The sequence below is a fragment of the Hypanus sabinus genome, chromosome 4, assembly GCF_030144855.1.
Source record: "Hypanus sabinus isolate sHypSab1 chromosome 4, sHypSab1.hap1, whole genome shotgun sequence".
In the NCBI taxonomy this organism is placed as follows: Eukaryota; Metazoa; Chordata; class Chondrichthyes; order Myliobatiformes; family Dasyatidae; genus Hypanus; species Hypanus sabinus.
In genome coordinates, this window is record NC_082709.1 from 109889764 (window position 1) to 109913424 (window position 23661).

The 23661-nt window shown below is 45.4% G+C and overlaps 1 protein-coding gene across 1 annotated transcript in view; it reads right to left on the reverse strand.

Moving 5' to 3' along the window:
• The window catches only part of rubcnl (rubicon like autophagy enhancer), a 111860-nt gene that overhangs the window by 77275 nt on the left and 10924 nt on the right, over nt 1-23661 (reverse strand). The window contains exon 2 of the mRNA XM_059966144.1: nt 20400-20483. The gene's annotated coding sequence lies outside the window, so the exon portion shown is untranslated. The remainder of the gene's footprint in view (nt 1-20399; nt 20484-23661) is intronic.

Below are 23661 nucleotides of genomic sequence, written 5' to 3' on the forward strand. Positions count from 1 at the left end.
TATATAATAAAGAAGAGGAAAATATAAAGAAATAAATAAATCACAGTATACATATATTGAATAGAAACATAGAAAACATACAGCACAATACAGGCCCTTCAGTCCACAAAGTTGTGCCGAACATGTCCTTACCACAGAACTACCTAGGCTTACCCATAGCCCTCTATTTTTCTACACTCCATGTAACCATCTAGGAGTCTCTTAAAATAACCTACCATTTCCACTGCCACCACTGCTGCTGGCAGCCCATTCCACACACTCTCTGCATAAAAATACTTACCCCAGACACCTCCTCTGTACTTAATTCCAAGCACCTTAAAACTGTGCTCTCTCGTGCTAGCCCTGGGAAAAAGCCTCTGACAATCCACACAATCAATGCCTCTCATTATCTTGTACACCTCTATCAGGTCACCTCTCATCCTCCGTCGCTCCAAAGAAAAAAGGCCAGTTTCACTCAACCTATTCTCATAAGGCATGCTCCCCAATCCAGGCAACATCCTTGTAAATCTCCTCTGCACCCTTTCTATGGTTTCCACATCCTTCCTGTAGGGAGGCTAACTGAATTGAGCACAGTACTCCAAGTGGGGTCTGACCAGGGTCCTATATGGCTGTAACATTACCTCTTAGCTCTTGAACTCAATCCCAAGATTGATGAAGGCTAATGCACTGTTTGCCTTCTTAACCACAGAGTCAACCTGCATAGCAGCTTTGAGTGTCCTATGGACTCGGACCCCAAGATCCCTCTGATCCTCCACTGCCAAGTGTCTTACCATTAATACTATATTCTGCCACCATATTTGACCTACCAAAATGAACCACCTCACACTTATCTGGGTTGAACTGCATCTGCCATTTCTCAGCCCAGTTTTGCATCCTATCAATGTCCCGCTGAAATCTCTGACAGCCCTCCACACTATCCACAACATCACCAACCTTTGTGTCATCAGCAGATTTACTAACCCAACCCTCCACTTCCTCATCCAGGTCATTTATAAAAATCATGAAGAGTAGGGATCTCAGAACAGATCTCTGAGGCACACCACTGGTGACCGACCTCCATGCAGAATATGACCCGTCTACAACCACTCTTTGCCTTCTGTGGGCAAGCCAGATCTGGATCCACAAAGCAATGTCCCCTTGGATCTCCTGCCTCCTTACTTTCTCAATAAGCCTTGCATGAGCAACCTTATCAAATGCCTTGCTAAAATCCATATACACTACATCTACAGCTCCACCTTCATCAATGTGTTTAGTCACATCCTCAAAAAATTTAATCAGGCTTGTAAGTTCTATGTTCTATGTAAGGCATGACCTGCCTTTGACAAAGCCATGCTGACTATTCCTAATCATACTATGACTCTCTGTAGTGTTCTTGCACAGGTGTAAAAACTCTGAACTAAACACCAATTATAAACTGGAGTCAATGAGGCATGATCCCAGTAAGATTAACCGTTTACTGTTCACTCTTCCACATTAACGTATGGTGAAAAGGCGTTGCTTCTATGATGTTTCTAGTGCGTAGAAAGAAAACTTTTCTCGTGCTGATCCTGCACACACAAACCCCCTCCTTCCCATTTCTCCAAACTGGTATTTTCCCACAAGATGCGGTGAAACTGGGTGTGACGTCATCGCATGCCGCGATATATCATAGATAACGAATTTACTTTAAACAATCTTAACTTTAACTAGAAAACCATTACAAATGAATTACTAAAGTGAAAATATAATAAACTAAACAAATACCATAAGGGCAACACACTCCCCGCCTGACCTTGGTAAGGTCACTATGAACATAATACAAACTTCAGTCTCTAAATCAGTCCTTAGGTAGAAGTAGAATGACTTCTGTAACTGGTCTTTGGTAAGTTTTCACATCACCTTGGTCAAAAGTTTTCAACTCAACCTTCCTGACATATCCATCCCTACCAGGGAATGTAGCAGTGATTCTGGTCATTGGCCAGCAGTTGCAGGCGATCTGCTTGTCCCTGAGCAGGACTAAATCTCCAACTTGAAGATTCCTGTCCACTTTTGTCTGTGTTGCAACAAAGGTAGGTATTCATATCTCCAACAAGACCAGAACTGATTTGCCAGAGCCTGGACCTGTCTCCATTGCTTTGTGTACAAATCCTTATCGGAGAAGTCCCCAGGTGGAGGGGGAGCTCCTACCTTCTGCGTAAGGAGCATTAATGGCGAGAGTATGAAGGGGCTTTCCGGGTCAGAAGAGACAGGTAGGAGTGGTTGTGCATTTATAATGGCTGTGACATCTGCCATTAGTGTGCACAGTACCTCGTGGGTCAGTCGGGTGCGTTGCTGCAGAAACATTGAATCAAGAATTCTTCTGGCGATACCAATCATCCGCTCCCATGCGCCTCCCATGTGAGAGGTGTGTGGTGTATTAAACTCCCAGTTGCATCCCTGCTGACTGAGGTACCTTTGCACCGTTTTGTCCATCCCCAGCTCCTTTAATGGTCCAACAAAGTTCGTGCCGCAATCAGACCTTAATTGTTTTGCAGGGCCTCTTAGTGCAAAGAAACACCTGAGAGCATTAATGCAGCTGGATGTATCCAAAGATTTGATGACCTCAATGTGTACCGCTCTTGAACTCATGCAGCTGAACATGATGGCCCACCATTTGCTCTCTGCTTGTCCTCCTCTGGTACGTCTAGCAATGAAAGTCCAGGGACCAAATACATCGAGCCCCACATATGTAAAAGAAGGGCAGGCATTGAGGCGTTCTGGTGGGAGGTCCGCCATATGTTGAGCTTCCATCTTCCCTCGCAGTTTCCTGCAGGTTACACATCTGTGAAGTACTGAATTGATCAGTGTTTTGCCTCCCAAGATCCACAGTCCCGCTGCCCTGATTGCTCCTTCTGTCAGGTGACGTCCCTGATGCCTTACCTGTTCATGGTGATGGCAAGTGAGCAGTAAGGACACATGGCTGTCTTTGGGCAGGATTACTGGGCTCTTTTCTGCAGCTGAAAGGCGAGAGTGTATTAACCAGCCTCCAAAGCTGATGAGATCGTTCTTCAGGATCGGGTTGAGTTTCCTCAAAGGGCTGTTCTTTGATATTGGTTTATTAGCTTGGAGGGCCGAAAACTCCCCTGCAAAGGCTGCTCTTTGAGTTGCTTTAAGGATGACATCCTTTGCCTGGGCCAATTCGTCCGCAGTGTACCTACGTGGGATATGAAGCTGTTTTGGATCTTGAAGTGAATCTCTCCAAGCCTCCCATCTGTTTAGCTTGTCTTCTGGTAGAGGAGTATTCCAGTCGGAGAGCTCAGAGGCAAGTTCCCTGAGAAGGACTCTTCCCTGGATCGTAACTGGTGCCAGTAGACCCAAGGGATCAAAGACACTGTTGACACTGGAGAGAATTCCACGGCGGGTAAATGGCTTGATCACGGTCAGCACGGAGAACGTGAATGTGTCAGTCATAATCTCCCAAAGGAGACCCAAGCTCCTTTGTGTGGGTATGGTTTCTCCATCTAGATCTAGGTCTTTGATTGCCGGAGCACAGTCATCGTGTGGAAAGGTCTCCATTACTGCCTGACGGTTTGATGCGAACTTATGCAAGCGGAGGTTTGACTCAGCGAGTGAGGCTTGTGTTCGTCGGAACAGATCGATTGCTTCGTCTTCTTTCTGTAGCGATATCAAGCCATCATCGACATAGAAGTGCCTTTCTACAAACTTAACGGTGTCATCGCCGTGCTCCTGTGGCTTTTTGATGGCTTTTTGCAGCCCATAGATGGCCACGGCCGGTGATGGACTATTGCTGAAAACGTGGAGTTTCATCCGGTACTCAATGACTTCCTTGTTGATGTCATTGTCCTTGTGCCATAAGAAATGGAGGAAATCGCGATGGTCCTCCTGTACTAAGAAGCAATGGAACATCTGCTGGATGTCCGCTAAGATTGCGACCTTCTCCTTCCGGAAGCGCAGCAGGACCCCGAGTAGGGTATTGTTGAGGTCGGGGCCTGTAAGGAGCACGTCATTAAGGGAGACACCAGCACACTGAGCACTGGAGTCAAAGACCACCCTGATCTGATTGGACTTTTGTGGGTGGTAAACCCCAAACGTTGGGAGGTACCAGCACTCCTCGCCTTCTCTCAGTGGCGGGGATACTTCAGCATGTACATTAGCAAAGATCTTCTCCATGAATGCTACGTTTTGTTGCTGCATCTCAGGTTTCCATTTCAGGGTTTTTTGCAAAGACATGAACCGCTTGACTGCCTGCTCTTTGTTGTTTGGCAAGCGCTGGCATGGTTCTCTGAAAGGTAGTGGGGTGACCCAGTTATTTGCTTCATCTCTGAAGACCTTGGTGTCCATTATTTTTAAGAAGAAGGCGTCTTGTGCTGATGGAGCAAGTTTATTATCATGCTCAGTTTGAGCGAAGACTGCCTATCTTGTCAGTTACTTTACTACATTTGTTAAAGCCCTGTCGTGCTTCATCAATACACATGAAGCTTGTGCAGGGTTGAAAAATTGAATGGCGGCCATTCTCTAGCACATTGGTCTTGAGTGTGTTAACTGTCGGTTTGTGTATATTGCCAAGGCACACCTCTCCTATCACCACCCAGCCCAGATCCAGGTGTTGGGCAAAGGGGGCGTCATGTGGTCCATTGACCTGCTGCCTGACCTTGTGCACCTGGAAAACATCTCTTCCTAGTAGCAGGAGTATTTCTGCTTTTGGGTCCAGTTCTGGGATGTGTTTGGCGATGTGGTGGAGATGCAGCTGGTTTCGCACAGCGCTTGGCGTCGGGATCTCAGTGCGGTTATTCAAAGTTTCATTGCACTCTAAGAGTGGAGGGAGACAGATGACAACTTCACCATCCAGGGACTCGGGCTGGAAGCCTTCTGCCTTCCTGCCATATGTTTCTACGCTGCCTGAGCAAGTTCTAAGGTAGTATGGGAACTGATTACTCTCTACGTTGAACAAATCAAAGAACTCTGGTCTGACTAGTGAGCGATTGCTTTGGTCATCCAGAATTATATAGGCTTTGATGGCCTTGTCTTTGGCTCCCTTAGGGTACACCTTAGTGAGGCAGATCTTTGAACAAGAATGGCTTGACTGACCTTGACCGCAAACTTCTGTGCAGCTCGTGCTGACAACAGTTGTCTTGGAGTGATCCTGTCCCTCCCCGCCCTCCTCTTGTGAGGGTGAAGGAGCTTTGTCAGTTTGCGGTAATGGGCCAGAGTGCATGGCCCCATCGTGATTAGTGCTGTTACATTCTGAGCACCTCACGGGGATCGTACACTCTCTAGTGAGATGAGAGGTAGAGGAACAGTATTTAAAACATATTTTTTTTCTCCTTGAGAAGGGCCATTCTCTTGTCAAAGGGTTTTTTCCTAAACGTTCTGCATTTTTTGAGGGGGTGGGGTTTGTTGTGCAATGGACGTTTCTTGCTCGGGTCATTGTTAGTTGTAGAGACTTCAGTTTTACGCACTGAGACAGGTTTATTAATGTTAAAATTATTCGAAGTGGATTTAACTGGCTTGGTGTGAATTGTACTGCTACCTTGACTCATGAAGCTAAGGTCATTTTGCTTCTTCGCCTCCTTGCACACAAACCCGGTGAAATACTCAAAGGGAGAAAATCGACCATCGTTCTCTTCCTTGTACTCTGAGCCAACAGACACACACCTTTCCTGCAGCCCAAATGGAAGTTTGTCCACAATTGGTCTAATTCCATTTGAAGTGTCTAAATATGACAGGCCAGTTAAATAGCCATCTCCTTTAGCGCCTTCAATCTCCATGAGTAGATCTCTGAGCTCTCTTAACTTAGTGTAGTCCTTGGCTGAAACCTTAGGAAAATTTTCCAGACGTCGAAATAGTGCCGATTCAATAATTTCAGGGGCCGTGTAGCACTCCGGAAGTCTCTCCCATGCTTTGCGTAAGGCTAGCTTGGGTTTGTTGATGTACACTGAACGTATGCGTCTCACCTGCTCGCATGATTCTTTTCCCAGCCATTTCGCCATAAGATCCAACTCTTGGGTTGCTCCGAGCTGGACTCCGTGGATAGCGTTGGCGAATGAGGAGTACCATGCACGGTAATTTTCAGGCTTATCGTCAAACTGGTATAGTCCTGAAGTGACGAGATCTCGTCGTGCTAAATACTGTGCCATGGGTTCAACTGCAAATGGCACACTGGCTGGGGGAATATGTCGGCGGGTATATGACTGAGGGTGTATATTTGTTATGGGATTTGCTGTTCTGAATTCAGCCTTTGCCTCTCCTCTCGCCAAATCTGGTAAGTTTGGTGTCGAGAAGCATTTGTCATCAGCCCTTTCATTCTTGAATTCGTCGCGAAGTTGCAAGGGTGAATTGACTTCCTCAGATGGATGTGATGCAATTGGGCCTCTCTTTGACTTCTCATGAAATGGGACGTTAGCATATAAGTATGGAGAGAAAGAATGAATCTTCAAGTCCATTTGAGATCAGACGTAGTCGCTTGTGCGTTCCAATCTGGTCCTTTCGGAAGTAGATTTTACTTCTTCCAGAACATGCATTTCTTCAGCATTTTCTAATATCTCTGTTTCCACCCTGGCAGCTTCGGCTTCTCGGTGTAGCGTCAGCACTTCTAACTCTGCTTCTATCTTTACCTTTTCCAACTGGTTTTCGGCTTCTCTGGCAGCCACTTCCTTTTGGTTTTTGGCTTCTCTGGCAGCCTTTTCCATTTTCAGTTTTGCTACCTGTTCAGCGTCTAACGCTCACACCTTACCTTTTTCTGCTTTAGCTCTTGCGTGGGCAGTCTAATTTGTTGATGCCCTACTGCTCCTGGCACTGGATGGCAGCGACTTGATGCTGGATCACGATGCCATTGTGGCACTTGAAACATCTGGTAATGCCGCCTTTTCACTGTAGTGTTCTTGCACAGGTGTAAAAACTCTGAACTAAACACCAAGTATAAACCGGAGTCAATGAGGCACGATTCCAGTAAGATTAACCGTTTACTGTTCACTCTTCCACATTAACGTATGGTGAAAAGGCGTTGCTTCTATGATGTTTCTAGTGCGTAGAAAGAAAACTTCTCTCACGCTGATCCTGCACACACAAGCCCCCTCCTTTCCGTTTCTCCAAACCGGTATTTTCCCACAAGACGCGGTGAAACTGGGTGTGACGTCATCGCATGCCGCGATATATCACAGACAACAAATTTACTTTCAACAACCTTAACTTTAACTAGAAGATGATTACAAATGAATTACTAAAGCAAAAATATAATAAACTAAACAAATGCCTTAAGGGCAACACACTCTCCAAATATTCATAAATCCTGTCTCTCAGAATCTTCTCCATCAAATTACCAACCACTGAAATAAGACTGGCCTATTATTTCCTGGGCTATCTCTACTCTCTTTCTTGAATAAGGGAACAATATCCGCAACCCTCCAATCCTCTGGAACCTCTCCCGTCCTCATTGATGATGCAAAGATCATCGCCAGAGGCTCAGCAATCTCCTCCCTCACCTCCCACAGTAGGCTGGGGTACATCTTGTCCGGTTCCAGCAACTTATCCAACTTGATGTTTTACAAAAGCTCCAGCACATGCTCTTCCTTAATATCTACATGCTCAAGCTTTTCAGTCCACTGCAAGTCATCCCTACAATCGCCAAGATCCTTTCCGTAGTGAATACTGAAGCAAAATATTCATTAAGTACCTCCACTGTTTCCTCTGGTTCCATACACACTTTCTCTCTGTTACACTTAATTGGTCCTATTCCCTCATGTCTTATCCTTTTGCTCCTCACATACTTGTAGAATGCTGTGGGTTTTCCTTAATCCTGTCTGCTAATGCCTTCTCATGGCCTCTTCTGACTCTCCTAATTTCATTCTTAAGCACCTTCCTGCTAGCCTTATAATCTTCTAGATTCCTATCATTACCTATCATTGCATCCACAGGATTAAAAAATGTGCAAAAAAAATACTGTAAACTTTTAAAAAGTGAGGAAGTGGGGTAGTGTCCAAGGGTTCGATGTCCATTTAGGAATCTGATGGCAGAGGGGAAGAAGCTGTTCCTGAATCACTGAGTGTGTGCCTTCAGGCTTCTGTACCTCCTCCCTGATGGTAACAGTGAGAAACGGGCATGCCCTGGGTGCTGGAGGTCTTTAATATTGGACGCAGCCTTTCTGAGACACTACTCCCTGAAGATGTCCTGGGTACTTTGTAGGCCGGTGCCCAAGATGGAGCTGACTAAATTTATAACCCTCAGCAGCTTCTTTCAGTCCTGTGCAGTAGCCTACCAGCAACTACCCCCCCCCCCCCCGCCCCGCCAAACCAGATAGTGGTGTAGCCTGTCAGAATGCTCTCCATGGTACATCTATAGAAATTTTTGAGTGTATTTGTTTACATACCAAAACTCTTCAAACTCCTAATAAAGTATAGCCACCGTTTTGCCTTCTTTATAACTATATCGTTATGTTGGGACCAGGTTAGATCCTCAGAGATCTTGACACCTAGGAACTTGAAACTGCTCACTCTCTCCACTTTTGATCCCTTTATGAGCATTGGTATGTGTTCCTTTGTCTTACCCTTCTGGAAGTCCACAATCAGCTCTTTCATCTTACTGACGTTGAATGCCAGGTTGTTGCTGCAGCACCACTCCACTAGTTGGCATATCTCACTCCTGTATGCCCTCTTGTCACCACCTGAGATTCTACCAATAATGGCTGTATCATCAGCAAATTTATAGATGGTATTTGAGCTATGCCTAGCCACACAGTCATGGGTACACAGAGAGTGGAGCACACAACCCTGATGTGGACCAGTGTTGATCGTCAGCGAGGAGGAGATGTTATCACCAATCTGCACAGATTGTGGTCTTACGATTAGGAAGTTGAGGATCCAATGGCAGAAGGAGGTACAGAGGCCCTGGTTCTGCAACTTCACAATCAGGATTGTGGGAATGACAGTATTAAATGCTGAGCTATAGTCGATGAACAGCATCCTGATGTACGTGTTTATGTAGTCCGGGTGGTCTAAAGCCGTGTGGAGAACCATTGAGATTGCATCTGCCGTTGGCCTATTGTGGCGATAGGCAAATTGCAATGGGTCCAGGTTCTTGCTGAGGCAGGAGTTCAGTCTAGTCATGACCAACCCCTCAAAGCATTTCATCACTGTCGATGTGAGTGCTACTGGGTGATAGTCATTGAGGCAGCTCACATTATTCTTCTTAGGCACTGGTGTAATTGTTGCCTTTTTGAAGCAAATGGGAACTTCTGCCCATTGCAATGAGAGGTTGAAGATGTCCTTAAATACTCTTGCTAGTTGGTTGGCACAGGTTTTCAGAGCCTCGCCAGGTACTCCATCGGGACCATCCACCTTGCGAGAATTTACTCTCTTTAAAGACAGCCTAACATCGGCCTCTGAGACAGAGATCACAGGGTCATCAGGAACAGCAGGGATCTTCACAGCTGTAGTTGTGTTCTCTCTTTAAAAGCATGCATAGAAGGCGTTGCACTCATCTGGTAGGGAAGCATCCCTGCCATTCATGTTATTGGGTTTCACTTTATAGGAAGTAATGTCCTGCAAACCCCGCCAGAGTTGCCGCGCATCCGATGTCGCCTCCAACCTCATTTGGAATTGTCTCTTCACCTTTGAAATAGCCCTCTGCAAATCATACCTGGTTTTCTGGTACAGGCCAGGGTTACCAGACTCGAATGCCACAGATCTAGCCTCCAGCAGCTGACGTACCTCCTGGTTCATCCATGGCACAGTAGGCATTCTTGATGGTGAGGTAGCAATAGTCCAGTGTGTTGTTTCCTCTGGCATTGTAAGTGATCTGTTGGTGATAATTGCTTAGTGATATTTTTCAGACTGCCCTGGTTAAAATCTCCCAAAACAATAGTGAAGACGTTAGTGTGCGCTGTTTCATGCATGTTGATCCCATTGCTCAGATTATCTAAAACCTGATTGACATTGGCCTGAGGTGGAATGTATACTCCTACCAAAATGATCCCGGAGAATTCCCGTGGTAGGTAAAAAGGGCGGCACAACTGCTAGATATTCCAGGTCTGGTGAGCAGAATTGCGACAGCACTGATTTATTTGTGCACCGAGAAGAGTTGATCATGAGGCATACTCCTCCACCTCTGCTTTTGAGAGACTCTATAGATCTATCCTGACAGTGTATAGTAAACCCGTGCATCTGGTATGGAAGGGGTTAACCAAGATACCGTGAAACAAAGGACACACGGGGTCCTAATGTCCCTCTGATTCAGCACCCTCGCTCTGAAATCATCGATTTTATTCACCAGAGACTGCACGTTTGCCAGCAAGGTAGTCGTATAGGGAGTTAAAAACCTCTATATTAATCTATATTATATATAATCTGTATTAATCGTTAGTTGGGTACCAATAAAAGATATTTGGTTTGAGCCTCTATTCTTTTACTTGTATTTTGAAGAGAAACACACTAAATATTCCCATAATCCAGTACCCCTGGTTTTACAGATGATCAGACATTATTCCTGCTAATACCAAACATACCTTCACTTCACTTTTCTTACTTGTTACATGTTAATGTAATAAAATATCTAGTGAACCTGGTCAGGAAATGCACCAAACTCCAGCTTTAGCTGCAATATTATCCACATCCCTGAGCCCTGCTGGTTCTGGATCGCAGCCTCAGTTCTGAACCATGGTCTGGGCTTTAGGCCCCACCCTACTCCTGAGCCCTGCTGGTTCCGGATCGCAGCCTCAGTTCTGAACCATGGTCTGGGCTTTAGGCCCCACCCTACTCCTGAGCCCTGCTGGTTCCGGATCGCAGCCTCAGTTCCGAACCATGGTCTGGGCTTTAGGCCCCACCCTACTCCTGAGCCCTGCTGGTTCCGGATCGCAGCCTCAGTTCCGAACCATGGTCTGGGCTTTAGGCCCCACCCTACTCCTGAGCCCTGCTGGTTCCGGATCGCAGCCTCAGTTCCGAACCATGGTCTGGGCTTTAGGCCCCACCCTACTCCTGAGCCCTGCTGGTTCCGGATCGCAGCCTCAGTTCTGAACCATGGTCTGGGCTTTAGGCCCCACCCTACTCCTGAGCCCTGCTGGTTCCGGATCGCAGCCTCAGTTCCGAACCATGGTCTGGGCTTTAGGCCCCACCCTACTCCTGAGCCCTGCTGGTTCCGGATCGCAGCCTCAGTTCCGAACCATGGTCTGGGCTTTAGGCCCCACCCTACTCCTGAGCCCTGCTGGTTCCGGATCGCAGCCTCAGTTCTGAACCATGGTCTGGGCTTTAGGCCCCACCCTACTCCTGAGCCCTGCTGGTTCCGGATCGCAGCCTCAGTTCTGAACCATGGTCTGGGCTTTAGGCCCCACCCTACTCCTGAGCCCTGCTGGTTCCGGATCGCAGCCTCAGTTCCGAACCATGGTCTGGGCTTTAGGCCCCACCCTACTCCTGAGCCCTGCTGGTTCCGGATCGCAGCCTCAGTTCCGAACCATGGTCTGGGCTTTAGGCCCCACCCTACTCCTGAGCCCTGCTGGTTCCGGATCGCAGCCTCAGTTCTGAACCATGGTCTGGGCTTTAGGCCCCACCCTACTCCTGAGCCCTGCTGGTTCCGGATCGCAGCCTCAGTTCTGAACCATGGTCTGGGCTTTAGGCCCCACCCTACTCCTGAGCCCTGCTGGTTCCGGATCGCAGCCTCAGTTCTGAACCATGGTCTGGGCTTTAGGCCCCACCCTACTCCTGAACCCTGCTGGTTCCGGATCGCAGCCTCAGTTCTGAACCATGGTCTGGGCTTTAGGCCCCACCCTACTCCTGAGCCCTGCCTCTGTCTGTACTCCTGTTTTAAAATTCACACTCTGGACTGACAGCCAGACAAGCTGCCAAGCCATCAAGATTTTTGAACAATCATATGCCAGATGATCAACATTTTGCTATAATAAAATAAATGACATATATAAGGTTTAAATGTGCTTCTTTAAACAACTTTTATGAATAGGAAATGTGTTTTGCACACGAAAAGAAATATCAGTGAAGAAACATCCCTTGCTTTGTGACCCTGGTTGTAAAGAGCACTGTCTGTACAAAGCAAATTAAGGAAATGTGACTCCTACAAAGGAAGTGTGACCTTTACAGGCAACACACACACACACACACACACACACACACACACACAATGCTGGAGGAGCGTAGCAGGCCAGGCATCATCTATGGAAAACAGACATTTCCGGCCCGAGATCTTTCATCAGGACCGGATGGATTTACAGCAAGCTTTTGTAGGCTATGGTTTGCACTGTCAAGCTGTCCTAACAGTAAGCTAATGTAGAAAGCTTCCATGAACAGCAATAATTTTATTTTCAGGGAATTTGGTGGAGGGATAAAAAAAAATCACCAGAAATCCTTCAAAATAAAGAGATACAATTGTTAAAAAATATTACTTTGACAGGCAAGAAAATGAACAAAAAGGAAAGCATTTGAAAAAGAAATGACCAAAGGAAGAAAAGTAGCTTCAAGCAGCAGGCTAAATTTACAAAATTTAACAACATTTTTCTTGACTCTTCTGCCGTAAAATGAAAGAAGAGCAAGCAATGTAGTTTATTTCCCCAATAATTCCTGTACGCTTGCTTACCAGTCAGATTTCCTCATTTGTAATTGTCTTTCTACCCATTAAACAATCAAGCTTTCTTTCAGGAGATGTTACCAATTGTGTATCCTCCTAAATTGAAGCTTTCCTGAGATTAAATATGTCAGTTATGAACTATCCATTTGTATCCAGCAATGTATTAAATGATCAAGAAAGTAATAATGAATTGCTTTTAAGTAGACTTGAAGGACTCCAGTACGGCAATGCAGACACAAAGTAGTTAAAGGCTCTTTTAACTAAAGAATCTCAGGAATAAGAGGGCATGGATAGCAAATCTGCTGCAAGGAGAAGCTGTGTGGTTCCTTGTTTGTGGAATCACCAGTATTAGATGAAAAGGGGTGACTGTGTGGATAATACCTTGAAAAGTAGAAGAGTTGGAGTAAACAATGATGAGTTGAGAGGACAAAACTGTTGTGTATTTAATATTTCAATAATATTTGAGTAATCTTGTAAATATATTGATTAAGCATTCTTGTTTGTTTAAATAATTCATTACTGGTTATATGTATAAATACGTGAATTGCAAATGTCATTACGCTACCACGTGATACATGTGCGCCTCGCTTAAAGTAAACACGAAGGTAGACACACATTTCCGACTCCCGTGGCCACCTTTGAATTAGTTTAATGTTATGAAGTTACAAAAGATAACAGTGGTGATGAGGTATTTTTAAAACGAACCCAAGACTGATACCGACTTGTTTAAGTCACAAAACATAAAGCGCAGCAAAATGTCCGAGTAAAAGAACAGCACACTGGAGCAAATGCAGAGACAGTTGAGTTTTAAAAAAGGCAGCAATTGGAAGAATTAACAGGTACATAAAGAGTGAATATCAGTTGATATTAATCATAAAAATACAGAAGTGACTGGTAACATTGGAAAGATTGACACATTTGATTACACAACAGATAACTGAATTTTATATACTGAGAAAATTGAACAATATTTTGCATCAAATAAAATAGCCAATGACAAACCAATAGCAATTTTGCTGAGTGCATTGGGTTTAAAGGATTACAGTTGGCTTGGAAGTTTAACTGCTCCAACCAAACTAGCAAAATTGATCTTTGCTGATATTGAAAAAAGTAATGCAGGAACATTTAGAACTAAAGCCATTGTGGATTGCAGAATGCTTTAGGTTTCATAAGCAGAATCAAAAGGAAAGGGCATCCATTTCAGTGTACATGGCCTGAATTGAAGAGATTGAGCATTGTAGTTCGATAATGCAGTGAATGATACACTGAGAAATTATTTGGTTTGTGGAATCTTACGAGAAAACATAGCTTACATTTAGAAGAGCACCTACACTTCATACACCAGAAAAAGTGGGATCTCCCAATGGCCACCCATCTTAATTCCCCTTCCCATTCCCATTCTGACATGTCCATCAATGGCCTCCTCTGCTGTTATAATGAAGCCACACTCGGGTTGGAGGAGCAACACCTTATATTCTATCTGGGTAGCCTCCAACCTGATGGCCTGAACATTAATTTCTCATACCTCTAGAAATGGCCCCCCTTCACTATTCCCCATCCCCTTCTCCCTCTCTCAGCGGTCTCCCAATGTTCCATCTGGGTAGCCTCCAACCTGATGGCATGAACTTCAATTTCCCAAACTTCTGGCAATGGCCTCACCCTTTCTCAATTCCCCATCCCCTATTCCCTCTCTCACCTTATCTCCTCCCCTCTTCACTGCCTCCCTCTGGTACTCCTCCCTTTTTTGTCATCCATTGCCTCTGTCCTCTCCTATCAGATTCCCCCTTCTCCAGCCCTGTAGCTCTTTCACCAATCAACTTCCCGACCCCTTCTTCACCCCTCCCCCACTCCGATCACCTTGTGTTTCTTCCTCCACTTTCTTAATGACTTCTCTTTTTTCCCTCTCCATTCCTGTTGAAGGTTTTCACCCCAAAACGTCATCTGTACTGTTATCCATAGACGCTGCCTGGCCTGCTGAGTTCCTGCATCTGCAGATTTTCTCTTGTTTGTGACAGGACTGCATAGAATTGCATAGAACATAGAACAAAATGTACATCACATCACAGGCCCTTCAGCCCACGATGTCGTGCCGACCATGTAACCTACTCTAGAAACTGCCTAGAATTTCCCTAACACATAGTCTTCTATTTTTCTACGCTCCATGTACCTACCTAAGAGGCTCTTAAAAAACTCCATTGTAAGCTTCCATCACCTCCGCCAGCAGTACATTCCACAGTCTCACCACTCTCCGTGTGGAAAAACTTACTCCTGACACCCCCTTGGTACCTGTTTCCAAGCACCTCAAAATTATGCCCCCTCGTGTTAGCCATTTCAGCCCTGGGAAAAAGCCTCTGGCTATCCACACGATCAATGCCTCTCATCATCTTATACACCTCTATAAGGTCACCTCTCATCCTCTGTCACTCCAAGAAGATAAGGTGAAGTTCACTCAACCTATTCTCATAAGGTACACCCTCCAATCCAGGCAACATCCTTGTAAATCTCCTCTGCACTCTCTCGATAGTATCCATTGAGATTTACAGTGTGAAAACTAACAACAGAAAGCACTATGGCTTAGACCAGAAGTGCATGTTAAATTAATTAAAATGGAATTGGGCATTTGCTCATCTGTTTCAATCATTCCACAAAGTGAGTTTGAATGGCATTTAAAAGATACTAAACTGAAGCCTGCAGATATCTGACTCAGAACTTCTACTGGTGAAAAGATAACTCCCGTGGGAATAATATTAATAACAGTGAAATACAACAAACAATATGACATATTGGGCTTGTATGTGGTAAAAACAGGAGGGCCAACATTGTAGGTCCATCGTTGGCTGAGACAACTACAACTTGATTGGAGATTCATCCTCCGTTTGCAAGCCACATCGCCTGCAATAGAGTCAACCGAAAGCAAAATAAGAAAGGTTCTGAATGACGCCACAGTAGTGTTCAAGGATGGCATTGGAAAATCGAACATGTCAAAGGTAAAATAGTGTTAAATGAAAATGCCACACCTAAATTTTACAAAGCCCGTCTGGTTCCTCATACCATCCATGATAAAGTAGCCAGTAATCTAGATCACATGAGGCTGAAAGAATCCTTTCCAAGGTTGAGTGAAGCCCATGGGCAATGCCAGTGGTCCCAGTAGCCAAGAAGAGTGGATCTGTTAGGATCTGTGGTGATTTTCAGGTCACCATTGACCTAATACTGAAAGTAGGTCAATACCCTCTGCCCAGGATAGAGGATATATTTGCAAACCTTTCTGGAGGGAAACACTTCAGCAAAGTGGGCAGCTGAGGTCTTTCCACAGATGGAGATGGAAGAGGGGCCCAGCGTGTTTCTCACCATAAACACCTACAAAGGGCTTTATCAGATAATAAGCTTACTTTTGGAGTAGCATCTGTACCTGCACTCTGGCAGAAAGTTATGGACCAGGTACTGCAAAGCTGCCCAGGCCTCAGTGTTACCTGGGTGACATCACTGTTACCAGTAAGGATGACGAGGAGCATCACCAGAGCCTTAGGAAACTGTTAAAAAGATGAGAAGATTATGTGCTCAGAACACAAATCAACAAGTGTGAATCCTTTAAACCAAGCATCACTTACTGTGGTCACAGTATTGATGCACAAGGATTACACAAGAGTGCTGAGAAAATTCAAGCAGTGGTGAATTCCCCAAGGCCAAGGGATATATTACAATTGTGGTCCTTTTTAGGATTTGTCAATTACTATAGCAGGTTCTTGCCAAACTTGGCTATTGTGCTCCACCCCTTGAACTCATTACTACAGATCGGGAAGAAATGAAAATGGGCAAAGCAGTGTGAGATGCCTTTCAAGAAGGCGACATCAGACATTGCGCTCACATATTATAATCTACATCATCCAGTGAAACATGCCTTGCGGTATAGATGCAGACGTGTTACGTGTTATGAGTGATGGAAGTGAAAACCCCATAGTACTTGCATCACGTTTACTCAGTGCTGCAGAGAAGAGATATGGACAGATTGACAGAGAGGCTCGTGCCCAGTTTGGGGTGTAAAACATTTCAACCAATACTTGTATGGGAGAGGGTTTACCCTCATGACTGATCATCAACCACTAGTATCCATTATCAATCCAGAACAGTTGCAGTATGATTGCAGAGATGGGCTCCGTTCCTTGGAGGAGACAGTTACAAGATTGAATTCAAGAGGACGACTAATCCTGGAATTGCTGATGGATTGTTCCATTTACTTTTGGAAAAGGAATTACTAGAAAAAATTACAAAATAAAGACACCTCTTGACGTATTCTCCCTAATCCAAATCAAAAGTCTCCATGTTACGGCAGAGATGATCCAAAGGGAAACCAGAAAAGACCCCGCACTGTCTCAGATGCACACGGCTGCCCAAAGTGGCTGGAACGGGCAGCAGGAACTCCAGCTGAACTTGTCTTTTACCAGGGGTTGCCTTATGTGGGATCGACAGCTGTTGTCACCATTCAAGCTAAGAGATAAAATATTGGAGAGCTGGGCATGGTCAAAATGAAAGCAATTGTCTCAAAGTTTTGTCTGGTGGCCTGAGACAGATCAGCAGATCGAGCAGCTTTCCATACACTGTTCAGGATGCCAACACACCAAGAAGGCGCCAAGAGCAGTGCCTCTCCGTCCCTGGGAATGGCCTGCACTACCTTGGCAGAGTGATCCCCTGCACTGCCCTGGTAGCGGATTCACGTAGATTTTGCTGGATATTCATGGCACAGATTTCTTGGTAGCAGTGGATGCAGCTACAAAGTGGCCAGACACGTTCCCAATTGCCTCCGCTACAGCCTCACACACTGCTGATGTGTTGAGAAGCCTCTTCACAATGACTGATATTTTCAAACACTTAGTCAGTGACAATGGACCACAGGTTGTTGGAGAACAGTTTCAATCATTCCTGAAAATGAATAGAATAAGACATACTACATCTGCACCGTACCAGCCAGCTACAAATGGCTTGGTGGAAAGGTTTGGCCAGAGTCTAAAGAACGCACTACAAGTAATGTCAGCAGAATACACAACACTGACACTGAATCAGAAGTTCGCCAGTTTCCTCCTTGCGTATCGCAATGCAGCGCCCTCCACACCCAACAACTCAACAGCTACACTCTTCCTGGTTTATAGCTGAGCAGGGTGGACTGTTGTGCATTTAGTACGTTGGTAATACTTGAGTAATACTGTAAGTATGTTGATGAAGCATTCTTTTTCATTGAAGTAATTCATTACGGGTTATATGTCTAAATATGAGAATTGCAAACATCATCACACTGCCACATGATACGTGTGCACCTGGCGCAAAGTTAGACTCACATTTAGGTCTCTCGTGTCTTCCCTTGAATTAGTTTAATGTTTTAAAGTAAAAAAAAACAACAAAAACTGAAAGGAATGGGCAAAAAAAAAGTCAACAGCCTGCAGGAGAGAGGAGGGAGACAGCTAGGGTGGTCAGAACGGGAGAAAAAGATGTTGTTAAGCTTTGTTGTATTGAAAAATTCTGAATTGTTTCAGAGAGGCAAAAACAACTTTCATTTATCTTTTGCAAAATAAATGATGGTTTATTCTGGACATATTTGAAGATACAGTCTTAAGCAAAGCTGGGAGAAACACTTGCGGATGTCAAAACAGAGTTGAACTGAAGTTGAACTGTCAACATGATTCTCAGAGGAAGAGCCTGCTGGTCGGAATCTTTTAAGACTTAACAATAAATGATGTTAAGAGTCATTCAGAAGAAGGGTAATAAGGTAAACTTATAATGTAAGAAGTGCTGGAGAAGCCTTGATGAAAGAGAATTGCGAATGTTCTGACCAAGCTTGGCGATGCAATGCTGGTACAGTCTCGGTTCCAGCAGGAATGTGCTGGTTGACAGGCAGACTTCACACTGTGCCGGCATCCAGGCTTGCAGTCAGCTTGCAATTCCTGCTCTGGAGGGTTGCATTGCTTATAGGACAACAATCAATGGCAGCTTCAAATGACTCTGATGGGTAAACTGGGCTTCCATGCAGATGTTTCGATTGGTATTAAGGAAAAGTGGGAACTAATTTTGTCATTGCATTCTGTGCATACACCACCCAATCTGTCTTCCTTCAGAGTTAGGCGGAGGAATGGCAGAGGGAGTTTGGTCCAGACACTTTGAGAGGTCAAATGTAAATGGAAAGTACACAGTTAATGGCACGGCACTTAATGCTGTTGATGTGCAAAGGGTTCTTGGGTGACGTGCAAATGGCTCCCCTGCCACTAGCTGCGTGGATCTATAGGGTAGTGGGGAAGGGATATGGCACACTTGCCTTTGTTGCTCAAGGGTCCGAGTTCTGGAGTCAGGAGGTCATGTTGCAACTGCATTCAGTCTGGTCACCCCGCTGTATGGGGTGGAGGGTGGGGGCTCAGTTCTCAGTGTCAGCCAAGATCCCTCACCTCAGCGCATCCCGTCTGCCTGGATTTGACCGGTCTTCCACTCTCCTCACTGAGCGGGCACTGCAGGGGTCTCGGGTCCCTGCCTCCAGGTTTGGGAGTAGTTATTGCCTGGTTTCACCCGACTCGGCACTGGACTGGCTCTGTGGCTGTGGACTTACCTTCAGGGACTCTGTGCTTCATCTGTTTGCTTTTTATTATTGTTTGTGTGATTTCTTCTTCCTTCGCACATTGGATGTTTGTCATTCTTCGTTGTGTGGGGTTTTCTCGTGGATACCAATGTGTTTTTTTTTGGCTTTGTGGCTGCTAGCAAGAAGTTAAATCTCAAGGCTGTATGTAGTACATATACTTTGATAATGAGTTTGCTTTGAACTTGAACGTGGAGTCTTTGTAGAGGGTGCTGGGGAGGGTTACCAGGAGGCTCCCTAAATGCAGAATGAGGAGAGGAAGTTTCCTTGGAGCACTGGAGGCTGAGGCAAAACCAAGAGTGGGTTTGTGGAATTATGTCAGGGATACTGTAGCTAAGAGTAGACAGCCAGTATCCTTTCACCAGAGTCAAAAAGTCTAATATTAGAAGCATGCATTTAAGGTGAGAGGGGGTAAAGGTCAAAGGAGAGGTGAAGGGTCAGTGTTCTATGCAAGGTGCCTGGGGAGGTGGTGATGCAGATATGACAAAAATGTTTAAGAGGATCTGAGATAGGACATGATTATGGAGAGAATGGATGGACATGGACTATGTGCAGACAGAAGGTATGGGGTATTAACCAGCATTGTGGGCTGAAGGGCTTGTTCCTGTTGTGTACAGTTCTATGCTCTTTACCACTCCCCGGCAGTCAGTGACAGCACCTATAGTTTGCCTCATTTGAATTATGCCTTAAAAGCAGAGCAGCAAATGGTTAACAGGGAGGGGCACGCCTACAACTCTTTCAACCTGCTTAAGCTGAGGTGAAAACTTGGAATAAGCTGTTCTTGGAGGAGATACTGTTATCTTTGCAAAGTGCTTGGGCAAGTACTTGGATTTGAAAGGAAACTTGAGGATGAATACAGGCAGAGAAGATTAACATTGACAGACATCAGTCAGCATGAAGAAGGCCCTGTTTCTGTGCTGGACATTTCTATGATACGTAACCAATCACAATCATAGACAGAGAACCAGGACCAACCACACGCATAAAGGGTGTTTATCAAGTCCCCTGCCTGGCATAGAATGGGCTATAAATCTGACCGGTTCACCCTGGTGTTTATATTCCATTTGAACCTCTTCCCATCCTTCCTCATCTAAATCTTGTCCGTGGTTTTCTCCCACAGGCTCTCTCTTTTAAAGACGCCTGAAAGACCTGTGAGCTAAGTGTAAGACTTTCTGATCGTGCCAAGAGAATTCATTTGCTATCATGAATGGGAGTTTTAAAAAAAAGTATTTTCTATACTCACCTACAGGCTCCTGCGTATCACCAGTACTCTAGTGTGCTGCCCCCACGTGCAAACTGGTCACGGCACCACATCAAGGAGCACTGCCTGGATGAGAGAAAGTAAAGTATGCTGCAATGGTTCAGCAGAACTTTTAGAGTAAATATATCAACTAAATTCAGATTGAATGTGTTCAGAGTTATCACACCAGGTGTGTTCACAAGCCGTCCTGGTATGATTGGCAAGTTTTACATGACTATCGACCAGTAGCACTCATATCTATAGTGATGAAATGCTTTGAGAGGTTGGTCATGACTAGACTGAACTCCTGCCTCAGCAAGGACCTGAACCCATTGCAATTTGCCTATCGCTACAATAGGTCTCTAGCAGATACAATCTCAACGGCTCTTCACACAGCCTTAGATCACCTGGGCAATACAACCACCTATGTCAGGATGCTGTTCGTTGACTATAGTTCAGTATTTAACACCATCACTCCCACAGGTCTGATCGATAGTCTACAGAACCTGGGCCTCTATACCTCCCTCTGCAATTGGATCCTCATCTGCCTAACCGGAAGACCACAATCTGTGCGGATTGGTGATAATGTTTCTTCCTCGCCGATGATCAACACTGGCACACTTCAGGGGTGTGTGCTTAGCCCACTGCTCTACTCTCTCTAGACTTATTACTTTGTGGCTAGGCATAGCTCAAATACCATCTATAAATTTGCTGATGATGCAACCATTGTTGACAGAATCTCAGACAGAGACGAGAGGACATACAGGAGCAAGATATACCAGCTAATTGAGAGGTGTCGCTGCAACGTCAGTAAGACCAAAAAGCTGATTGTGGACTTCAGGAAGGGTAAGACGAAGGAACATGAAACAATCCTCATAGAGGGATCAGAAGTGGAGAGGGTGAGCAGTTTCAAGTTCTTGGGTGTCAAGATCTCTGAGGATTGAACCTGGTCCCAACATATTAATGCAGCTTTTAAAGAAGGCAAGACAGCAGCTATATTTCATTAGGAGTTTGAGGATATTTGATTTGTCACCTAAAACTCTCAAGAACATCTACAGATATACCGTGGAGAGCATTCTGATAGGCTGCATCACTGACAGAGAGCATTCTGATAGGCCGCATCACTGACAGAGAGCATTCTGACAGGCCGCATCACTGACAGAGCATTCTGATAGGCTGCATCACTGACAGAGAGCATTCTGATAGGCTGCATCACTGACAGAGAGCATTCTGACAGGCCGCATCACTGACAGGGCACTCTGATAGGCTGCATCACTGACAGGGCACTGATAGGCTGCATCACTGACAGAGCACTCTGATAGGCTGCATCACTGACAGAGCACTCTGATAGGCTGCATCACTGACAGGGCACTGATAGGCTGCATCACTGACAGAGCACTCTGATAGGCTGCATCACTGACAGGGCACTCTGATAGGCTGCATCACTGACAGAGAGCATTCTGACAGGCCGCATCACTGTCTGGTATGGAGGGTGGGGGCAAGGGACATGCCCATGCACAGGATTGAAAGAAGCTACAGAAAGTTGTAAAATTAGTCAGCTCCATCATGGGTACTAGCCTCTGTAGTATCCAAGATCTTCAAGGAGCGGTGTCTCAGAAAGGCACGTCCATTATTAAGGTCCCCAATCACCCAAGACATGCCCTCTTCTCACTGTTATCATCAGGAAGGAGGCACACACCCAGCGATTCAGGAACAGCTTCTTCCCCTCTGTCATCCGATTCCTAAATGGACATTGAACCTGTGTACGTCACCTCATTATTTTTTTATTTCTGTTTTTGCGCTATTTTTAATCTAACTATTTAATATACATATGTACTTAGAATCAGAATCTGTAATGATTTACTGATTTCCTTATTTTGTTCCATATTACGTATTGCATTGAACTGCTGCCACTAAGTTAACAAATTTCACAACAGGTGATAATAAACCTGATTCTGATTCTGGTTCTGTCTAGGAACCTGTCTGGTTCTTAATTGACACAATGGGAACTCCACTGACAATGTCATCACGTACAGTCTATCCAAAACTAAGGAGGTGCATCTGGAGTCACATTTAGACCCAGAATAGAATAAGACTTCTTAGCAGAAAGGCCACAGTCAGTCTGTGTGGACAGTAAGGTCTCCTGTCCCATTACGCTGAGCACTGGCGCTCCCCAAGGCTGTTCACACCACTGACACATGACTATCACAGGATTCAGCTCAAACCGCATCATCAAGTTTGTGGATAACACAGCAGTGGTTGGCCTTATCAAGAATGATGACAAGACAGAGTACACAGAGGAAGTGTTGCGGCTGGTGGGTTGGTGTGAGAAAAACAACCTAAGCCTGAACGTGGAAATCATTGTAGATTCCAGGAAGGTGCAGATGAAAAATCCCCCCCCCCCCAGTGAATACATGGCTCCTCCAGAGAGAGTTAAGTGCACCAATTTCCTGGGAGTTAATATCACAGATGACCTCACCTAGTCCCTTAATATCAGCTCTCTGAACATGAAAGCACAGCAGTGCTTTCATATGGAAAGTACCATACACTTTCCACTTCCTAAAGCAGATTGGAGCAAGCAAGGTCTCCCCACCCATCCACCATCTTAACTGCGTTTTACAGGAGCACCATTGAGAACATCTTGACAAGTTGTGTCTCCATCTGGTACAGGAGCAGCCGAGCACTGGTCCAGAATGATGCACCATCAATAACTCTGAGACGTGGGTTAAGGTAGGCTTTTATCGGCTGGATGAAAGTACAAGCAGCAAGTGACCATCACTGAGCATCACATGACCTGGAGACTGAGGAAGGGTCTGTGCCTCCAATCGCCTTTATACCGGAGTCGTGGGAGGAGCCACAGGAACACCTCCACCTGGCCCTCACCCACCTGGACAAAAAAGACACATACGTTCGGATGCTGTTCATAGACTTTAGTTCAGCATTCAACACAATCATCCCCCAGAAACTGATTGGAAAGCTGAGCCTACTGGGCCTGAACACCTCCCTCTGCAACTGGATCCTAGACTTCCTGACTGGGAGACCTCAGTCAGTCCGGATCGGAAGCAGCATCTCCAACACCATCACACTGAGCATGGGGGCTCCCCATGGCTGTGTGCTCAGTCCACTGCTGTTCACTCTGCTGACCCATGACTGTGCTGCAACACACAGCTCGAACCATATCATCAAGTTCGCTGATGACACGACCGTGGTGGGTCTCATCAGCAAGAATGACGAGTCAGCTTACAGAGAGGAGGTGCAGCGGCTA